The 20,018-nt window shown below is 41.7% G+C and overlaps 2 long non-coding RNA genes across 4 annotated transcripts in view; one reads left to right on the forward strand and one right to left on the reverse strand.

Annotated features, from left to right (window-relative positions):
• The window catches only part of LOC309841406, a 60,551-nt gene that overhangs the window by 31,748 nt on the left and 8,785 nt on the right, over positions 1 to 20,018 (reverse strand). The window lies entirely within an intron of this gene.
• On the forward strand, positions 748 to 11,753 carry LOC309841414. Of its 2 annotated transcripts, none has more exons than XR_014299124.1 (4): positions 748 to 950; positions 6,886 to 7,053; positions 7,869 to 8,017; positions 9,617 to 11,753. It is a non-coding gene; the product is annotated as an uncharacterized lncRNA (long non-coding RNA). The 2 variants fall into 2 exon arrangements; XR_014299125.1 differs by having other exon boundaries at positions 6,886 to 6,983.

Consider the following 20,018-nt stretch of genomic DNA (forward strand, 5'->3'; position numbering starts at 1 on the left):
CTGGGATCCTGACCTGAGCCGAAGGCAGACACTCAACCTACAGAGCCATCCAGGTGCCCGGAGGAAAGGAACATCTTTTTGAATATTACGAGAATGGTTAAAAAAAATTAGCATACTCAAGTCAGGGCAGTATATACCTTTACTAACTGTGATTATCCATAAATGGCCATTTATTTCTTGCTTTGGCAGTGACATGGAAACGGATATAAACTGGGAATCTGGGACCGGCTTTTAACCCTGGGTCTGGGTTCACTGTCCTGTGTTTATCTTAGCCCAAGTATGTTCTTTGGCTAATATTGCTTCATGTTTAAAACAAGGGAATTAAAACACGAGGTGGCTGGTAACCCTTTGCAGCATGAAGAGCCTATGATTCCTTATAATTTTAGAAGAGGATGTAGCTCAGAAAAATATACTTTTAGTTCAAATTCTACTGTAAGACTTAACATATGCAGGGGTTCTAAGCAAGTGACAGATGAGAAAATGAAACTGTGAATGAAAGCAATTTGGATAGTTTCTAAGTTCTTTCCATTTTTGAAGGTCTATCATCCAAATGATAATGACATTGTAATTTTTTTAAAAGATTTTATTTATTCATTTGACAGAGAGAGATCACAAGTAGATGGAGAGGCAGGCAGAGAGAGAGAGAGAGGGGGGGGGAAGCAGGCTCCCTGCTGAGCAGAGAGCCCGATGCGGGACTCGATCCCAGGACCCTGAGATCATGACCCGAGCTGAAGGCAGCGGCTCAACCCACTGAGCCACCCAGGCGCCCAACATTGTAATCTTTCAGTGCGTGGCGTAATATTTCAAAGGTCTTTCCTTTGATCGATCCTTTCTGACCCTCACACCAACAACGTGAAGCAGTGAGGAGAGTATTTTATCCACTCTCCACACAGGAAGGAACTAAGATGAAGTGCTGGCCAGGTCACCAGGCTGCTTGGGGACAGAGCAGGGTAAGACAGACTTTCTGTCCTCTACGCCACTGCATTCCACGGCTCAATAAATAAATATTAACTATGGCATCTTATTCTGCTTTGACAGAGGACTAATCCTCAGTGATGAATTCCTGTTTTTGAAAGTTCAAAGTCCTTAGTTCATCAGTTTTCGAGCCATTTGTAGGATCAACAGGGATAGGACACATGATACTGGTAACTTTTTCCAAATTCACAGTTAGAAAAGATGGAGAGTGGGTTTTACTTTTTCAACTTAAAAAAGTCAAGTAGGGGGCACCTGGGTGGCTCAGTGGGTTAAAGCCTTTGCCTTTGGCTCAGGTCATGATCTCAGGGTCCTGGGATCAAGTCCTGCATCCAGCTCTCTGCTCAGCGGGGAGCCTGCTTCCTCCTCTCTCTCTGCCTGCCTCTCTGCATACTGGTGATCTCTCTGTCAAATAAATAAATAAATTTGTAAAAAAAAAAGTCAAGTAGCTAATATGTGAAGCTCTCTTTGACGTGAGACACTTTTCCTTACAAACCGCGACCCTTTGTAAACATTTAGCAATGGTGACTAAGCAACTCCTCTTTGAATTACATATGCTGTGTTAAATATTATTGCTGTGTTTGTGGAAAAGATTCATTTAGGCTTTTTCCACTCTTTGAAAAATGATTGTATCTACTATTCTTGAAGTAGCTCGATGCTAGTTTATAGTTTTATATGCATGTAATAAGAAAACAATGTTATCGGTACAGAAGAGTCTAAAATAAATGTGACCTCTATACCCTGTAGCCCAGGCTGACGCTCTCCACACGGGCATTGTTAACAGCTACTGTACCCGTCACTACTATAATTTAAAAGAATATGCTTATAGTTCTGTTTCTCCATTTATCAGCTTTAGAAAGTGTCTACTGATTTCTGTCTGAGAGATAAGGAAGAATATTTACTTCCAACTTCTCTAGCTCCTAATTTGTTTTATTTTTTAAAAATTTTACTTGAGAGAGAGCAATAGAGAGACAGAGATAGCACGGGGGGGAGGGGCAGAGGGTGAAGCAGTCTCAAAGCTGGGCAGGGAGCCCAATGTGGGGCTCCACCCGAGGACTCTGGGCTCATGCCCTGAGCCCAAGGTAGACGCTTAGCTGACTGAGCCACGCATGCGCGCCTCTACCTAACTTGTGTTAGTTCTACTATTTATAATTCAGTTGTATTTCTAATTTCTCTAAAAACTGTATTTTAAATTATTCTTTGTAACTTTAAATAATACCCAAACTTCTTCTGGATTTATTTAGTTAGACAAGATGCTCTTATTCCTAGTCACTTGAGAGGTCTACTTTTTTTTTTTTTTTAAAGATTTTTATTTATTTATTTGAGAGTGAGAGAGAGAGCGAGCATGAGAGGGGAGAAGGTCAGAGGGACAAGTAGACTCCCCATGGAGCTGGGAGCCCGATGCGGGACTCGATCCCGGGACTCCGGCATCATGACCTGATCCGAAGGCAGTCGCTTAACCAACTGAGCCACCCAGGCACCCAAGAGGTCTACTTTTAAGTCTTTGTTTTATGGATAGATTTACACACAGACATCTCTCCATATATACGTGGTCATGGTTTACTATATTTATACTTGGCTCTGTTATTATAATTAAGTCTTCGGAAGATTAAAAGAGTTAATCCATATAAAGCACTCAGCACAGTGCCAGGCACATAGGTCCTCTGTTATGAAAAACTGAGTAGTGTGGATGAACCTCCATTGAGAAGGAAATGTAATGTTATTCAATTGCAATTCTGCAGCTTAAATGAGAGTCTTCTGAACTTTAAGAACTAAGAGATCCTTTCTCCCTCCTGTCCTTTCCTCCTCTTCCTGCTTTCTTCACTTCCTTTGGGTCATACTCAGATGGCATCCTTCCTGTTTTCTTTCTTGGATTACAATTTGTTGGATTACTTCTTTGAGCTTTAGTTTTGTTTCGTAAGGAATCTTGAATGTCTCAAAATGGTCTTCTTTGAGCTTTGGTTTTGTTTGGTAAGGAATCTTGAATGTCTCAAAATGGCCTCAAATTTGATTAGAAGTTTGGCAAAATTTAGAATTCAAAGATCTGTTTGTACCCCCTTAGAACCTGGAAAACATTCTGGTAACGACCCACCAGGGAAGGACTTTGGTCTCTGGTTCCCGATACATCATCACAAGGACCTGGAACAGTGTCTAGCCCACAGTATTCACTCAATATACATGAGTTTTATAAATGATCTGGTGACTCATATTGCTGAGAAGAAATTGCAATCACAGTCTGATTATTTACCCCCCTCTTTGGAAGCATTCAGGGTTTTCTTTTTGTTCTTAAAATTCTAAAATTTTTCCATGCTGCCTACATGTACTTTTGTTTCTTCACTTTTCCTGCTCTGTAATGAGTGGGTTTTGTCAATCTAGAAACTCTTGTGTGTACAGGAAATTTATTTCATTATTTTCTTGACAATTTCATTTTCTCCATGGTCCCCTATACCTTCTGGAATCACCTTTAGAGAAGTATTAGATTTCTTAGAGCTAACTTCCATGCATCTTATTTTTTTCTCATATTTCCTGTCATTTTACTTCAACTTCCGGTAACCAACTGGATCTTCTATTGTATTTATATTACCACTTAGAAATCCCATTGAAATTTTGATTTTTACTTTCCAAGAACTCTTTCATGCTGTCGGATGCAAACTATAATTGTCTTAAAAGTATGCAGATTATAAATTCTTCTGATATGAATTGGCATTTTTATTGCTCTTACTGAAATGGTTTTAAATAGTAATTGTATTAACTGGCTGACACAGGTGTTAAGAATGTGAGTGATCTACACGTGCATCATTCACTAGGGTTATTTTTATTGTTTTATTCTTTAACTGCTTGGATTATCTTTTTCCTCCAGCTTCAGTTATTTATTTTTCTAAGGCTTTCCCTTTTGTATTGTTTTTTCTCCCAAGTCTGAGGTTCCCTGCTGTCCTTTTATACAAATGAATGAGGAACTACACAAACACCTTAATTTAGTATCAGTAGCTGATGTGGGTTTCCTCCTGGGGGGGTTTACATTTGTTTCTCTAAGCTATTTCACTCCAACAGAACACAGCAGTTTCTAAGTAGGTGGAGTTTGTGGACCGGAGGGCTTCCGGCAGGGTTTCCTGTGGGCAAAGCACATCCCCAGATCCCAGAACCCAGAGGTTTCCAGGTTGGGGGGTGGAGGTGCATTTGAAGTCTGGTGATTTCCAGGCTGAGTTTACTACAGAGATGCAGAATTTCTTGGGGAGCCTGGGTGGCTCAGTCATTAAGCATCTGCCTTCGGCTCAGGTCATGGTCCCGGGGTCCAGGGGTCCCGGGGTCCCAGGGCCCTGTGATCGAGCCCCACAAGGGGCTCCCTGCTCGGCAGGAAGCCCGCTTCCCCCTCTCCAACTCCCCTGCTTGTGTTCCCTCTCTCGCTGTGTCTCTCTCTCTTGTCAAATAATAAATAAAATCTTAAAAAAATAATAATAATTTCTTCGGTATCCCCTCCAGACCACACAACCCTCACCAAGAAGGCTCTGTGAGCTGATAGCTTGCCTTCTGGAGGACAGCGCCGGCTTTTAGCCTGAGGGCAAAGTCTCAGCTGTGAAGCTCTGTTTACACAGGTCAGAGAAAGGGGCCCAGCTGTGCAGAGGGCTGTATCCCACTCCTTAATGAGGCCACTGCCACTGATGATGGCCCCACAGCCCATCATCATATCTTCGTCCTGTCCTCTGGGCAGGCACTCCCTCTGGGGCTCCCTTGGGAAGACACGTGCTCAGTTCTTGTGCCCAGGCCTACAGTTTTCTACACTTTCTCATCAGTCATCTATCTGACTTTTCCCTTTCAGAAATTTCTCAAGACTTCTGGTTTGCTGATGACGCTTTTTCTTGTTTCCTGTGCTGTTATCTCATTCTTCAAAGAATCTTTTCTGTTACTCTGATGGGGATGTGGAAGGTCGGAGAGGTATTCTCTCTCTCTCTCTCTCTCTCTCTCTCTCTCTCTCACACACACACACACACACTTAAAAAGATACAATAACACATCCAGTCAATCCTTTGGGGGAAGGTGCAGTTCTATAAATCACCAGAATACAATCCCTGAATTCTTTAGTTGGTCTCAGTGTTTTGCCCAGTTTATGCTTATTAAAAAAAACTTACTACTGAACAATGTGTCAGGAATTACAATTATAAAACCTGAAAACAAAAAAGTTTAAAAATCTGTATCCATAATGGAATATTTGCTCACCGATGCTTTTCCAGTTCTCCCATCCTTGGATTTCGACTTTAATACCCCAACTCCATAGTGCATATGAGGGGCCGCTTTACTTTTTTTTTTAAGTAGGCTCCACAGCCAGTGTGGAAACCAATGCAGGGCTTGAATTCACAATCCTGAGGATAAGACGTGAGCTGCTTAAGTGACCGAACCACCCAGGCGCTCCCTCAAGGCATTGTTTCAGGCATAATGCTGAAAGAAGGGCTGTTCTACTCTTCTATTCTCCAGGTATATCAGTGTCATTTGGAGTCTCCTGATTCAGATTCCTTTCCTTAGAAATTCTTTAAGCAAGTGTTAAAGTGAAAAAAAATTTTTTTTTATTAAAAAGAAACAGGGACACCTGGGTGGTTCAGTTGGTTAATCATCTGCCTTTGGCTCAGGTCATGATCCCAAGGTCCTGGAATCGAGTCCCGCATTAGGCTCTCTGCTCAGTGGGGAGCCTGCTCCGCCCTCTGCTTGCTGCTCCCCCTGCTTGTGCTCTCTCTCTCTCTGTTAAATAAATAAGTAAATTCTTAAGCATGCGCATGCGCATGCGCGCACACACACACACCCCACACACACCACAAACAAACCAAAAAAAGCCAAATAGACCCCAAACTCTGAAATTAGCAATATGCTTCCCAGTAGTAAATCCAAGTTTGAATCTGGTGTCTACCAGGCACTAATCCTGCCTTCCAGGCAAATGCCTTCAAACTTTCTAAGTCTTAATTTTCTGAACTTGTAAATGACCATAAAAATAGTACCTGTACCAACACAGCCTGGGTTTGAGAATTAAGATAATGTACACAATTCCCTTAGCACAGTTCCTGACACTTAGTAAGGCTTCAGCTGATATTAGCAATTAACATTTCACAAATAATTCACATCTATATTATGGAACAGTTCTGTAATAAAGATTTATTTGAGAGAGAGAGAGAGAGATAAAGGGGGGAGGGGAAGAGGGAAATGGAGACAGAGAATCCCTCGCAGACTCTCTGCTGGGCATGGAGTCTGACCTCACAACCCTGAGATCATGACCTGAGTCAAAACCAAGAGTGGGAAACTCAACTCACTCAGGTGCCCTGAGAACAGTTCTGTAATAGATAATCAACCCGGTCTTGTTAAGATATTGGTAAAATAAAGAAAAGTATTAATTCCTTGTTCCATCTGGTTGGTCTTTCGGCATGGGCTTTTTTATCATAATAAAATATATAATAACATAACATTTACCATTTTTATGTGTACCGGTCCCTGGCATCAAGTACAACCACACTGTAGTGCAACCATCCCACCATGGTCTCCAGAACTGAGACTCTGAACCCATTAAACAACACCCTATTTACCCCTGTCCCTGGCAATTACCATTCCATTTTCTGTCTCTACATGATTACTCTGGATACCTCAGATCGATGGAATCCTACAGTATTTGTCCTTCTGTGACAGCCTTATTTCGTGTAATATCCTCAAGGTTCACTGCAGTATGTGTTAATTTCATTCCTTTTTAAGACTGAATTCTATTCCAGGGCGCCTGGTCGGCTCAGTCAGAACACCATGCAACTCTTGATCTCAGGGTCATTGACTTTGTGGAGTGCAGAGATTACTTAAATAAATAAAAAAACTTAAAAAAAAAAAAGACTGACTACTATTCCATTGTATGCCTAGCCCACATTCTGCTTATCTGCTTATCTGCAGGTGAACACTGGTGACTTGCACTTTTCGGCTGTTACGAACGATGTGGCTATGAACGTGGTGTACACATCCATCCGAGTCCCAGCTTTCCTTCCTTCTGGGTGTGTATATTCAGAAGTGAAAGGGCGGGGTCATGTGGCAGCTGAGGTTTTTCTTCACTCTTCTCATTTGGTAACCCATGTCCGTTTGCTTTCTTGTGTTTGAGAGATTTAGGTCATATAACTAGATTTGTTTTCTTTGTGTCACAAAAATGCTGATGCATCTTTTCAAAGAGGGGAGACAGGGCCCTTTCCTGGGAGAGAGTCTACCTGCGTTGTACCGCCATGAAAACTCACTCGGCAGATCCACTCACTAGCGCCCAGGGCTCGTCTGGGGATGGGGGTCATCTCCATGGCCCTGTTTACGTAGGACAGAACACCCTTTCTCCTGGTCACCAGAAACAGTTCTACAAGGCCTAGTCCTCAGTGGCTCCATGAGTAAGAAATTGGTTAGGCAGACTCTGACTTCTCTGTGCAAATTCACTGCCAGTTAACAGTGCTGCAAATGGCTTCCGGACACCTGCAATGAGCCAGACACATGCTAGGTAATGAGGTACGGGGTGCTTGAGGCTTGGCCTCCCAGTTTGGTGGGGAGTTTACGGGGACCGCACCCCCAGCCCCCTCAATGCATAAGAGCTAGGCTGTTTCACACAAGGATAGCAAAAAAGTCGTCCAAGAGTATTTTGGTGTGCTTTGCCAGTGGGAGATCTGGGTTTGGTAGGTTCTGTAACGGGGTCATTTCTGGGCCCTGTAATTCCAAATCATGAATTTGAGTGGGATACAACATTTTGAAAGGGATCAGTGTTAGTGAGGGGCAGGCCTTGAAGTCTAAGTTTTATCAGCTTCACAGTAAACCTGCTTCTGGATTTGGGGAGGATTACAAAGATCCTTTACCTCTCAAGCTCTGCTTCAAGAGTCCCATTCTCTGGCATTATTTTCATTCCACAGTTAAGACACTGAAGAGCTTGGTGAGACCAGAAGTGTCTGGATACCCAAGGCCCCACCATCTCCAGCTTCCCAGGGCCCGAGGACGCTGACAGCAAGGAGGAGAAACAGGTCTTGAAAAAACCCATGCTCATTGGAGGCCATCTGGGAAGGTACCAAGTGAAAAACAATTCACTTACTAACTGCCCTGTTACCCAGAGATAAGTCATTGTCCACATTCATGGCCAGAATTCTCTCTCCAGCCTGCTTCACATCCCCTCAGACTGGTAACCTGCTTTTTGAACACAATGCTCAGGAACATTTCCAAAGTCATGGATTTTATAAATGTAATAGACATTTTAAGAATTTTTTTCTTACGAAAAGGAAAAGTAAGACATCCAACCACTATTGCCGACCTGATCCTCCAGGCTCCGCAGACTGATGGTGTCCGCTAAAACGCAGATGCTGCCACCTATAGGAAGAAGCTACAAATACTGCGATGACATTTTAAGAGGCTGCTTGAGATGGCACACTGTGATGTGAAGGGGGCTAATCACGTTGTTTTAAATTTTCCTTCCTCTTGCCAGACTGGTTTTCCTCCTCCCTTTAAAAAGTCATTCAAGGAGCTCCTGGCTGGCTCTGTTGGTGAAGCCTCTGCCTTCGTCTCAGGTCCTGATCTCAGGGTCCTGGAATCAAGCTCCACGTCAGGCTCCCTTCTCAGTGGGGAGCCTGCTTCTTCCTCTTCCTCTGCCATTGCCCCTGCTCCTGCGCTCGCACTCGGTCTGTCTCTCTCAAATGAATGAATTTTAAAAACCTTTTAAAAAAATGAAAAGTAGTAACTAGATATCATTTTAGAGAAGCTGCCTCTGCTCACTTTGGATTCTGGAGAGTGTGCATGGAGAAGAGAGTCCCCTCCCCAGAATCACTCCCGGGCTGATGAGAACACCCACGCCTCAGGCAGCAGGATGAGACAGTCGAGGCACCAGCTTACCTTATGGCTACGCCCCTACGCGGCAAGCTAGGACTCTATCACACTTCCCAGGGACCAAGGCCTGGCTGGTCCTCAACATGAACCTAAGAAACAAGGGCAACGTGTTCACGTTTTCACCCCATTTTGGCTACACCTCGAGGCAGTTAGCCAATTGCCTCCCGGGGGGCTTCTGTGCAGACTATGGCTGAGGATTTTCCCGTCATGGCCTTCTTTCCACTTATTTAAGGAAAATTTGGAGTATGCCAGGGTAATTGTTTTGCGTTAAAGCACCGTAATTCAGCTCCTTTCTGGACTTTGAAAACATGAAAGTATGAGTCACTTTCTATATAGCAGTGCTAGGAGATGCAAACCGAGTATTATTTCTAAAAATTTGCGATTTCAAGCTGGGTCTTTTTTTGTATTCGCTTGTTAGTTTCCGTCTTAATTGTGACACTCATATTATTGATGGAATGAGAGAATTTGAATCACATTTTGTCCTGAGCACTAATGTCACAAGCTGCTTCCCTATTTCACATGATTTCTTTTACATGTGGGTCATTATTGCTCAGTCTTGCTCTCTTCCACTCCTGAATGCCTGTCTCCCACCCACATATACACTTCCATCTCAGGATCCCAGATCCTTCTTTACGGGTGATCTGGATGTTTTTACATTCTACTTTGTTACTTCTCATACCTTCTATGTGTCCCTCTTTGTATAAGTGTGACTACCTTACACTTGTCCAACACTGGATCCTCCTTCTTGGAATGATATATTCAGTCTAATTTTTTGCCTTTTCTTGAGTGTGCCCAGAGAGTGAAGAAAGGAGCAGGTCAGCTGGAAGGAAGCATGAGTTGTGGACAAAGAAGGAGAGGAAGAGGTAGAAAGAGAAGAGCCTACGCCGTCTCCTCTAAATTTGCATCCAGTCTCAGAAAGCATACTTCGCTTTGAACTCTATGCAGTGCCTGGCACACGAGCTAAGGTCGGATTGCAAAACTGAGTGCTGCGGGCAATTGCCTGGCGTCTCCTACTTTACCCCCTTGGCTCTCCTGTGGAAACTTTACTGTAACACACTACCGCTTGCTTTACAAAATGTTTGTTTATGAAAGTTCTGAGGTGCCAGCAGAGATTTTAGAATCGGAAAGACTTGGTTTTAATTCTCAGCTTTGCTATGGGACCTTGGACAAAGTATACGCCCTCCTGAAGATTCAGTTTTTCCACAGTAAATGTTTCTCTCATGAGAGAAAAGGGAGAAAACGTATGTGAAAACCTGGGCAAAGTGCTTGGCACTTCATACAACCCAGAATTCCAGTTAATCTGTTTACTAGATATTTCCCGAATGTTTGCCACTTGCAGAGGCCTGTCTGCAGGGTGCTGAGCACACGGTGGGGGACGGTTAGGTCTGGTGCCCGTGGATGCAGGACTTACATTCCAGCAGGAAAAGCAGATAATAATCATGGAAACAAAGTGTAATTACAGAGGTTGGTTAGCCCAGGAGTAAATAAGCGGGATGCATGGCTCGGGGGTCGCAGGAGGACCTCTCTCTGCGAGGAAAGGCCGCGGAAGGCTTCACTGCCACCCGAAGCATGAGAATGAGCAAGCGGAGCCAAGAGCTGTTCAAGGCAGAGGCACGAACATCGTCGGCTTTGAAAGAGACTGTCCACCTCCCTGGTCAACTGACTGGCGACGGGCGCCAGCCCTAGGTGGCCGCCTAATGGGCTCTGGGGCTGGAATCCACAGAGGAATCCCACTTTCAAATCCCTCTTTGTGCGGTTTCGCAACCCGCTAGACTGCTTCCTTTCTACTCTGGCTCCATCTACTGAACGAAAACGACCAGTGCTGCCTAAATTTGTCTTACAGCTTTGTCCACAATCTTCAATGAAGTGGAAACAGAATACACTTTCCCTGAACATGGTACTTAGTTTTGACTCTGTTAAGCTCTATTTCCCAGCAGAACGAGTTTAAAGGGATTCTGATCATTCCTTCTGAACACATTTGCTTTTTTTTTTTTTTCCAGTGTCCCTTAATAGTAATTAATTACGTTGGCTAGTGTGGCTTATAGAAGCTGCAACCTTCCATTTTGTTTAAAAGAAAACCACAGGTTTGAAAGGAAGTCACTTATGGGGTGCCTGGCTGGCCCAGGCAGTAGAGCATGTGACTCTTGATTTTAGGGTCGTGAGTTTGAGCCCCACATGGATGTAGAGATTACTTAAAAATAAAATCTTAATAAAAAATGGAGTCAGTTAAGGGTTCCATGTGAATAAGCTAACTGCAGTTTCAACCCCCAGGCATGTACCCTTTCTTGGCCAACATGAATTTCCTGGTCAGTACTAGGAAATTTACTGATAGAGCTTCTGCTCCCCTTAGGAGGGGTACATTGCCTGAAACAATGTATCCTTTGCTAGTATTTTCCTCTTTTAAAAACCTTTTCTTTTCCCCAGCTCAAAAGAGCTCCTTTCTATTTGCTAGATGGTCTACTGTCCCACTCATGAATCATTCAATAAAGTCAATTTGATCTTTTAAACTACTCAGTTAAATTTTTTTTTTTTACTCAGTTAAATTTTTGTTGTTTTAACGATTTTCACTGATCCTCAATTACTGTTTTCAATATGCAAAAGTTGCCTTTCTGGCAAACTGCCATTGATAATTATTACCACTATTAGAATCCCAGGGGCTGACCTGGGTCTTGCACATAGCTTATGTGGCTTTCTGGTCCCTGGGACCTCTTTATTCCAGGGACATCGGGTCCACCAGGCTCTCCACATATTTCTAACACTTGGATTTGCATTTCTGGGTGTTTCCCTTTACTTCTACCCTCAAGTCTAGGGGTGAGCTTTTTCAGTTCATTAATCCTTTCAACTAATATTTATTAAATGCTTCCTATGGGCAAACGTTGATTTATTTAAATCAGAGGATTTACTCCACTCTTACTGGGAGTACATTAAAGTTGCTAACCTTCTGAAGAGTATGTTCTGGAAGGTGGGGGAAGGGTAGATATGGAGACAGACAATAAGGAAATAAGTATAAAATGTGTGAGATGGGGGCGCCCCGTGACTCAGTTGGTGGAGTGTCTGCCTTGGGCTCAGGTCATGATCCCGGGATCCTGGGATCGAGCCCCTAGCCTGCTTCTCCCTCCCCTTGCTCCTGTGCTCTCGCTTGCTCTCTCCCCTTCTCAAATACATGAATAAAATCTTTAAAAGAAAATGTGTGAGACAGCCAATAAATGCTGTACAGCACAGGAAAGCAGGGAAGAGGACATAGGGAAGGGGGGTGGGCAGTTGCTATTTATGGTTTGCAAAGGCCTCACTAAAAAAAGTAACCTTTGAAAAGACATCTAAAGAAAGTGAGGGAAGGAGGCATGTAGCTGTCTGGAGGGAAAGCCTGATTTCAGGCAGAGGGAAGAGCTGATGAAAAGGGGCAGGAAAGAAATAGGTGAGAGGTAGGAAGTGCAGTCAGGGAGGTACAACGGACAGGTCCTACCGGGTCTCGTAAGCCATCGTATCTTACTTTTGCACTGAATGAGCTGGGAAGCCATTCATGTACTCTGAGCAGAGGAACTGTAACTGAACCAACAGGATTTAGCTCGTTGGTGAGTCACATATAGAAACTACACCAGATGGAGTTGTTGGACAAAGAAAAATATTTGCAGCAAGTAAGGGGATCCGGGGAAGAATTTCCAAAGCCGTGACTCCCCGTGACTCCTTTTATGTAGGGTTAGGAGGAGTATTTCCTGGAGCCCAGTCATTGTGTAGGGAGAAGTGTGTGAGGTCACACAAGGACCTTAAGGACACAGGCCTAGAAGTCGCATAAATTGTAGGTTATATAAATGAGGCTTGTGTTCCTCCTTGGGTGGAGATTTCAGTATGGTAATGAGGTAAAAAGTACTGTCCATCTCTCCGTGGTCCATCTGGGCAGGTGTGAGTCTGGTGTCGAGCCCAAACTGGTCTGGGTGATCTGGGCTGCTGGAGTGCTCCCTCCAGGGAGGAGTTACTGCTGAAGGGATAGTTGTGATTTCCATCAGGGTTGCTTTGGTGGGGAGGGGAGTCTGGGGGGGGTCCTCAGTTTGAGGTAAGAGATACATTATGCTGGGAAGAGTTTAAGGAATAATGTGGGACAAAAGTGGGTGGAGATGAGAAGTAAAGGTGAGGCCTTGGGGTCTAGCTGGGGACAGAATGACATAATCTGATAAATTTTTAATAAAATTTGTGTTGAGAACAACAGGGAGAACAGATGCAGAAGCAGAGAGGTTCAATGGGGGGCCAACTGCAACAATCCAGGCAAGAAAAGATGGTGGTTTGCCTCTAGGGTGGTAGCAGATGGAGGGTTAGAAGTAGCCTAATTTTAATACATCCTAGGGGTAGAAATGATGGGATTTACTGACTACATGACAGGATGTGGGATGAGAGATTAAGCAAGGCCCCAAGGATAACTGCAAGGTTTTCAGCTTAAGAAAACTAGAGGACTGAGCTGGATATAAATTTACGCTTTAGCTGTATATAGGTAAATAAATTTTAAAGCCAGAAGCCTGCATGGGATCTCCCAGCAGAAAGAGGGGAAAATAGAAGGTTTGAGGACCAGTCCTTAAACTGATTTGGGACATTTAGATTTGGGCATATGAGGATAAACCAGCAAAGGAGACAGAAGGACCAGAACCAAGAAACGTGTTCTTGAAAACAAGAGAAGGAAGCATTTGCAGAAGAATATTGACATGACAAATGCTGCTTGCTGACCCTGAAGTAAGAGGACTGAAACTTGACAGTGAGAAGGTCACTGTGGAGGTCAGTGATGACCTTGACTCATGAAGTGATGGAGTGGAAGTCTGACTTTAATAATAATAATCCCTCCAAACACACTCAAAAAAACCCTCAAAATGGAACAGAGACCTAAATGTGAGACCTGAAATCATAAAATTTCTAGAAGAAAACATAGGCAGTAATATCTCGACATTAGCTGTAGAAACATTTTCCTAGATATGTCTCCTTTGGCAAAGGAAATGAAAACAAAATTAAGTTACTGGGACTACACCAAAATAAAAAGTGTTCACACAGTGAGGAAATCATCAACAACTAAAAGAGAGCATACTGAATGGGAGAGGATATCTTCTAATGATTTATCAAATAATGGGTTAATATCCGATATATATAAAGAACGTACACAACTCAACACCAAAAAACCAAGTAATCCAATTACAAAATGGGCAGGGGACCAGACCAGACATTTTCCCAAAGACTTACAGATGGCCAATAACACATGAAATGATGCTCAACATTACTCATCATTAGGGAAATGCAAATCAAAACCACAATGAGATATCACCCTTCACCTGTCAGAATGGCTAAAATAAAAAATACAAGAAACAACAGGTGTGGGCGAGGATGCAGAGAAAGAGGAACCCTCATGCATTGTTGGTGGGAATGCAAACTGGTGCAGCCACTGTGGAAATCAGTATGAAGGTTCCTCATAGATTAAAAATAGAACTACCGTAAGATGCAGTAATTCCACTACTAGGTATTTATCCAAAGGAAATGAAAACACTAACTCAGAAAGTTATATACACCCCTATATTTACTGCAACACTATTTTTAGTAGCCAAGATATGGAAACAGTCCAAGTATTCATCCATAGATAAATGGATAAAGAAAATGTAGTGATCGGGGTGCCTGGGTGGCTCAGTCATTAAATGTCTGCCTTTCACTTGAGTTGTGATCCCAGGGTCCTGGGATCCAGCCCTGCATCGGACTTGCTGCTCAGCGGGGAGCCTGCTTCTCCCTCTCCGACTCCCCTGCTTGTGTTCCCTCTCTTGCTGTCTTCCTCTGTCAAATAAATAAATCAATCTTAAAAAAAAAGGAAATGTAGTGTATATATAGTGTATATAAATATATATGTGTGTATATACATATATATAACAGAATATTACTTGGCTGCACAATCATTTTAAGATGATTTTAAACATACAAATGTTTATATGTATATTTATATACTATATACCATATAGGTACATAGTTGATATATTACTGTGTTATATAAAAATTATATATACATAATCATAGTATTACATATAAACATAATTATATATAACATATAATTATATATAATACTATAGTATATAGAATAGAGTATATATGTATAAAATTATATACAGATATAATAATTCATATTCGAGTATTACATAATTTATGTTATTATAATATATATTATATATTTATATATCTGAATGAAGTTGGTTTCCTTATGTGAGGAAAATCTTTTCTAACCACCAAATAGACATCAAGGAATATGTTAGTATACACAAAATAATTTTTATATATATATATATATATATATATATATATATATATAAAGTCTTCTTTTTTTTTTTTTTAAAGATTTTATTTATTTATTGACAGAGAGAAATCACAAGTAGATGGAGAGGCAGGCAGAGAGGGAGAGAAAGAGAGGGAAGCAGGCTCCCTGCTGAGCAGAGAGTCCGATGCGGGACTCGATCCCAGGACCCTGAGATCATGACCTGAGCTGAAGGCAGCGGCTTAACCTACTGAGCCACCCAGGCGCCCCATAAATAAAGCCTTCTATATATATATATATATTTATATTTATATATTTATTTATTTATATAGTATAAACATATATTTATATATTTATTTATATATTATAAATATATATTATATGTATATATAATATATATTTATATATATATATAATATATATATATATAAAGAAGACTTTATTTCTTTGAAAGGGTGAGAAAGAGAGAGAACACAAACTGGAGGAGAGGCAGAGGGAGAAGCAGACTCCTCGCTGAGCAGGGAGTCTGACGTGGAGCTTGATTCCAAAGGCACAAGCTTAACCGACTGAGTCACCCAGGTATCCCCAAATAATTAATATTTATTTATAATCTGTTAGATCCGGTGATGACACCAAAATCATATCTGATTGCACATATGAGATTTTTTTCTCTTCTCCATCCAAACACACTGGGCTATTACCTTTTCTTTGGTGTGCAAAGGTTCATATTGACTGATTTGCACATCAAAGCAGGAAAAACTGGTATAGTTAGAGGAAAATCAAGTACATGGAATTTATGAATTATTTAGGGATGGAAAGAGCATGAGATTTCATGTAAGAAAACCTAGACTGAATTCTTGACCCATCGCTTGCAGCCTCTGTGTCCTTGGGCAAGGAACTCAACCATTCTCACCCACCTCAGATTTCCATCAGTAAAATAAAAGCAATGATGACGATGACACTCAGGGAGCACATATTAGGTGCCAGGCTAAGTCCTTTACATGTGTTACGTCATCTACTCTTCACATCAACCCTCCGAGGTGAGGACGGCTGTATTCCCAACCTATGGATGAGGAAACCGAGACCTGAGAAGTACTTTGTCCAAGATCGCACAGCAAGTAAGAAATGAGCAGAGCCTGAAAGTCTAACTCCAGAGCCCGTGATCTTAACTACTACACTATAGTACTTTATGATCATATAATGGGATGGTCAAAGCACTTAATATATATTCAAATGCTCAGAGCACTTGACACGCGTTTTTACTGCATCAGAAAGGGAATCACTGTGGGGTGCCTGGGTGGCTCAGCGGGTTAAAGCCTCTGCCTTCGGCCCGAGTCTTGATCCCAGGGTCCTGGGATCGAGCCCCGAATCGGGCTCTCTGCTCAGTGCAGAGCCTGCTTCTCTCTCTCTCTCTGCCTGCCTCTCTGCCTACTTGTGTTCTCTGTCAAATAAATAAATAAAATCTTAAAAAAAAAAAAAAAGAAAGGGAATCACTGTAATTAATAGACAGCATCGCAATGTAAAGACAGAAGTACTGACATTGTTCATTAGGGGTCCAGAGAGTCTCGTCCCAGTTTCTCCATAAATTAGCTGAGTGACTGTGACAAGTCACTTAACATCTGGGGTCCAAGTTTTCTCAATGTATACAGATGTTTAAGTACCATTTAGATCCTGCTGGCTAGGAAATGATGCTGTTTTGCCCTTTTAAGCTCTTCTGGATCCAGCTTTCTTTAATGTGCTGGCTCTGAATTTTTTCTCACAGGAAAAATGTTGCATTTTTCTCCTTGTTCCGGCTTCTGAATGCTTTGAGTTCATATACAAGATTATCAAAAAGTGTAACATGCTCAGAAAAATCAGTGAACCATGGAAAGAGGACTCTTGTTTTCTTTTCAAAGATTTGCTTACTTTGTTTTACCCTGTTTTGAGTAGGTAACGCACTGGCATTGTCCAGAAGTTAAAACCCTATCACGAGGCACACACTGAGGAGTCTTGCTCCCTTTCCTTGACCCTGTCAACCCTATCCCTACTGTCTGCTTCTTTTTTTCTTATTTATCCTTCTGGGGTTTATCTATACAAGTTCAAGCCATACGAATGCAAATACTTACCCCCTTTTTTAAAGGGGGAAGCAGGCTCCCTGCTGAGCAGAGAGCCCAATGCAGGGCTCGATCCCAGGACCCTGAGATCATGATCTGAGTCGAAGTCAGAGGCTTTAACCCACTGAGCCACCCAGGCGCCCCTTTTCTCCTCTTTCTTAGACAAAAGATGATACATTATATTCACTCTGTTTTTTTCACTTCACAATACATCTTGGAAATCACTGTGCCTCAGTACACAAAGAGCTTCATTTACTTTTTTTCAGCTGCGTATTATTCCATTGCAGGGTAGCAGCATAGTTCATTTAATTTTTGAATGAAGGACACTTTTTCTATTTTTCTAATACAGACAGTGATGCTAATAAGTAACACTGTGCACACATCATTTTATATTATATAGCTACACACACAGGACAAACTCCCATGAGTGGGATTCATGGGTTAAAGGGTAAACGATTTTTGTAATATTATGAATATTATCATATTGCCCTCCACAGAAGTCAGACCATTTTACACAGTGACCAGGAGCATAGCAGAGTGTCTGTGCCCCATGGATTCACCAACATTGTGTTGTCAAGTGTTGAATTTTTTTTTAATTAATTTTTTAAAAAGATTTTTATTTATTTATTTGACAGGCAGAGATCACAAGTAGGCAGAGAGGCAGGCAGAGAGAGAGGGGGAACAGGTTCCCTGCTGAGCAGAGAGCCCGATGTGGGGCTCGATCCCAGGACCCTGGGATCATGACCTGAGCCGAAACAGAGGCTTTAACCCACTGAGCCACCCAGGCGCCCCAAGTGTTGAATTTTTATTTAACAGACCATTTATCTGTTACAGAAAATGGGAGGCAGAGTGATTTTAATCTGCTCAAAGATGAAGCTTTTAAAATGAGTTGGGAAGTTGAAAAGCTGGTCAAAATTTAAAGCAAGGTTTGATGGAAATGGATTCTTCACAGCAGACCCCAATCTGAGGCTAGACAGCACAGTAATTTTCAGAAACTCCTGTTAAGTGATGACTGACATTGGAAGAGAATAAAAATTTTTAGTAACCCAAAGCTGTAAGTCAATTATCTAAGGAAATTTGGCAATTGCTTTCCAGTTACTCAATCTTAATCCAAAGAAATCACTTGCTGCCCTACTGGAGCCTAGCTTTAACCTATCCCACAATACTGTTAACTGATTTTTTTTTTTAACTCTTGTTTTTTATTCTAGTCTGGTCTGTGCAGAAACGAAGGGCAAGCCAGCCCCAAATATGCCATTGTGGCATGCCAATTATTTCAAGCTTCTTCATTAAAAGACTCAGGATGAAATTTTACCGTCTAAAAGAATTTAGATCGTGAACCTGCTCTAGGAAGAGAACCATCACCATAGATACTCACGTTGCCATATGAACAGGGTATGGTTGGCAGGAAGCAGCCTAGCAAGGTCTGTTTGATCAAAGTCCTCTCTTTGTCTCATTGTTATTGAATGGCCTTGGAAAAACATTTGTTCCCCCCAAATTTACTCTTTCTCATCTTCTGGTGGATTGCTTTATTTGCCTCTGAAATTCCAGACCCCTTACTCCCTTTTCCTTAGTTCAGGAGGACATATATATATATCTCACTTGACTGTCTTTGGAATCTTATGTCTTTGTGGATTCCCTGTAAAACAAAATTCAACTTGACTTTTTCCTGTTGATCTGTTGCATGTCAGTTTAACTCTTAGATCAGTCAGAAGAACCTTGATAGATAGAGTAAAATCTTTCTTCCCCAACACTAGCATATTAACAACTCCAAATTAATATCTGCATATTAATTCTAAGGGTGAAATACACATTTAATGTTCTGAACAGGCATCACAGAGCAAAAATGGTAGGAACAAGATAAAAAAGAACCGAAGAAACCCCTTTCTACACTGAGTCACTCTCTCTCTTCACACATAATCATGTACACAGGCATGCGCACGCACACACACATACACACACACACACACACACACACGCTGGCATGTGCATTTCTTTCAGATTCAAAGAAAAGAAAATGTGTAGATTCCATTCTATTTTTTCTCTCAGATCTAAAGGTGAATATGTTCATTTTTGACCGAACATAATATAAAATACGTGGTACACTTTCTGTATTTGTATATTTTAAAAACCACTATACTAAAGGCTATCTGGTATCATTTCTTTTGATAACACCCTAAACCTTCATTTAATTTAAGTGGAAACTTCAAGAAACTTCATTCCTCAGTAAAATGGTAATGATGCTGATACCCACCTCACAGGGCTTTTGTGAAGGTTAAATAACTCAAAACATGTGAAGCACCTAGAAAAGTATTGGAATAGAGTAAGCACTCAATAAATGTTAGCTATTACCATATTTATTCTCTTGTAATACATTCTAGTGACTGCAAAATCTTTGATAGGCACAATGGTAGGCATAATACGTCTTACTTCTTTATGTTGAAGAAAATCTTGAAACCTTAATTAATGAACAGTGATCAGAATCAGCCCAGAAATTAGGAGTGGTGATGGAAAGGCTCCTCCAGTGGTTAAAGTTAATGCTGAAATTGTTTGATATTTAAACTCAAATGTGGGAGCAAAATAATGGTCCATCTATATGGCCACTCCCTAAATCTTGGAAACCTGCGAATCTGTTACCTTATATGGCAAAAGGGATTTTTCAGATGTGATTAGAGTTAGGGACCTTGAGAATGGAGGTTATCTTGGATCATCCAGATGGCCCCCAACAAATCACATGAGTTGTTAAAAGCGAAAATTTCTCCTATGATAAAGAAAGTTCAGGGAGGGGCACCTGTCTCAGTCGGAAGAGCATGCAACTCTTGATCTTGGGTCCT

The sequence above is a fragment of the Mustela nivalis genome, assembly GCF_964662115.1.
Source record: "Mustela nivalis genome assembly, chromosome: 9".
In the NCBI taxonomy this organism is placed as follows: domain Eukaryota; kingdom Metazoa; phylum Chordata; class Mammalia; order Carnivora; family Mustelidae; genus Mustela; species Mustela nivalis.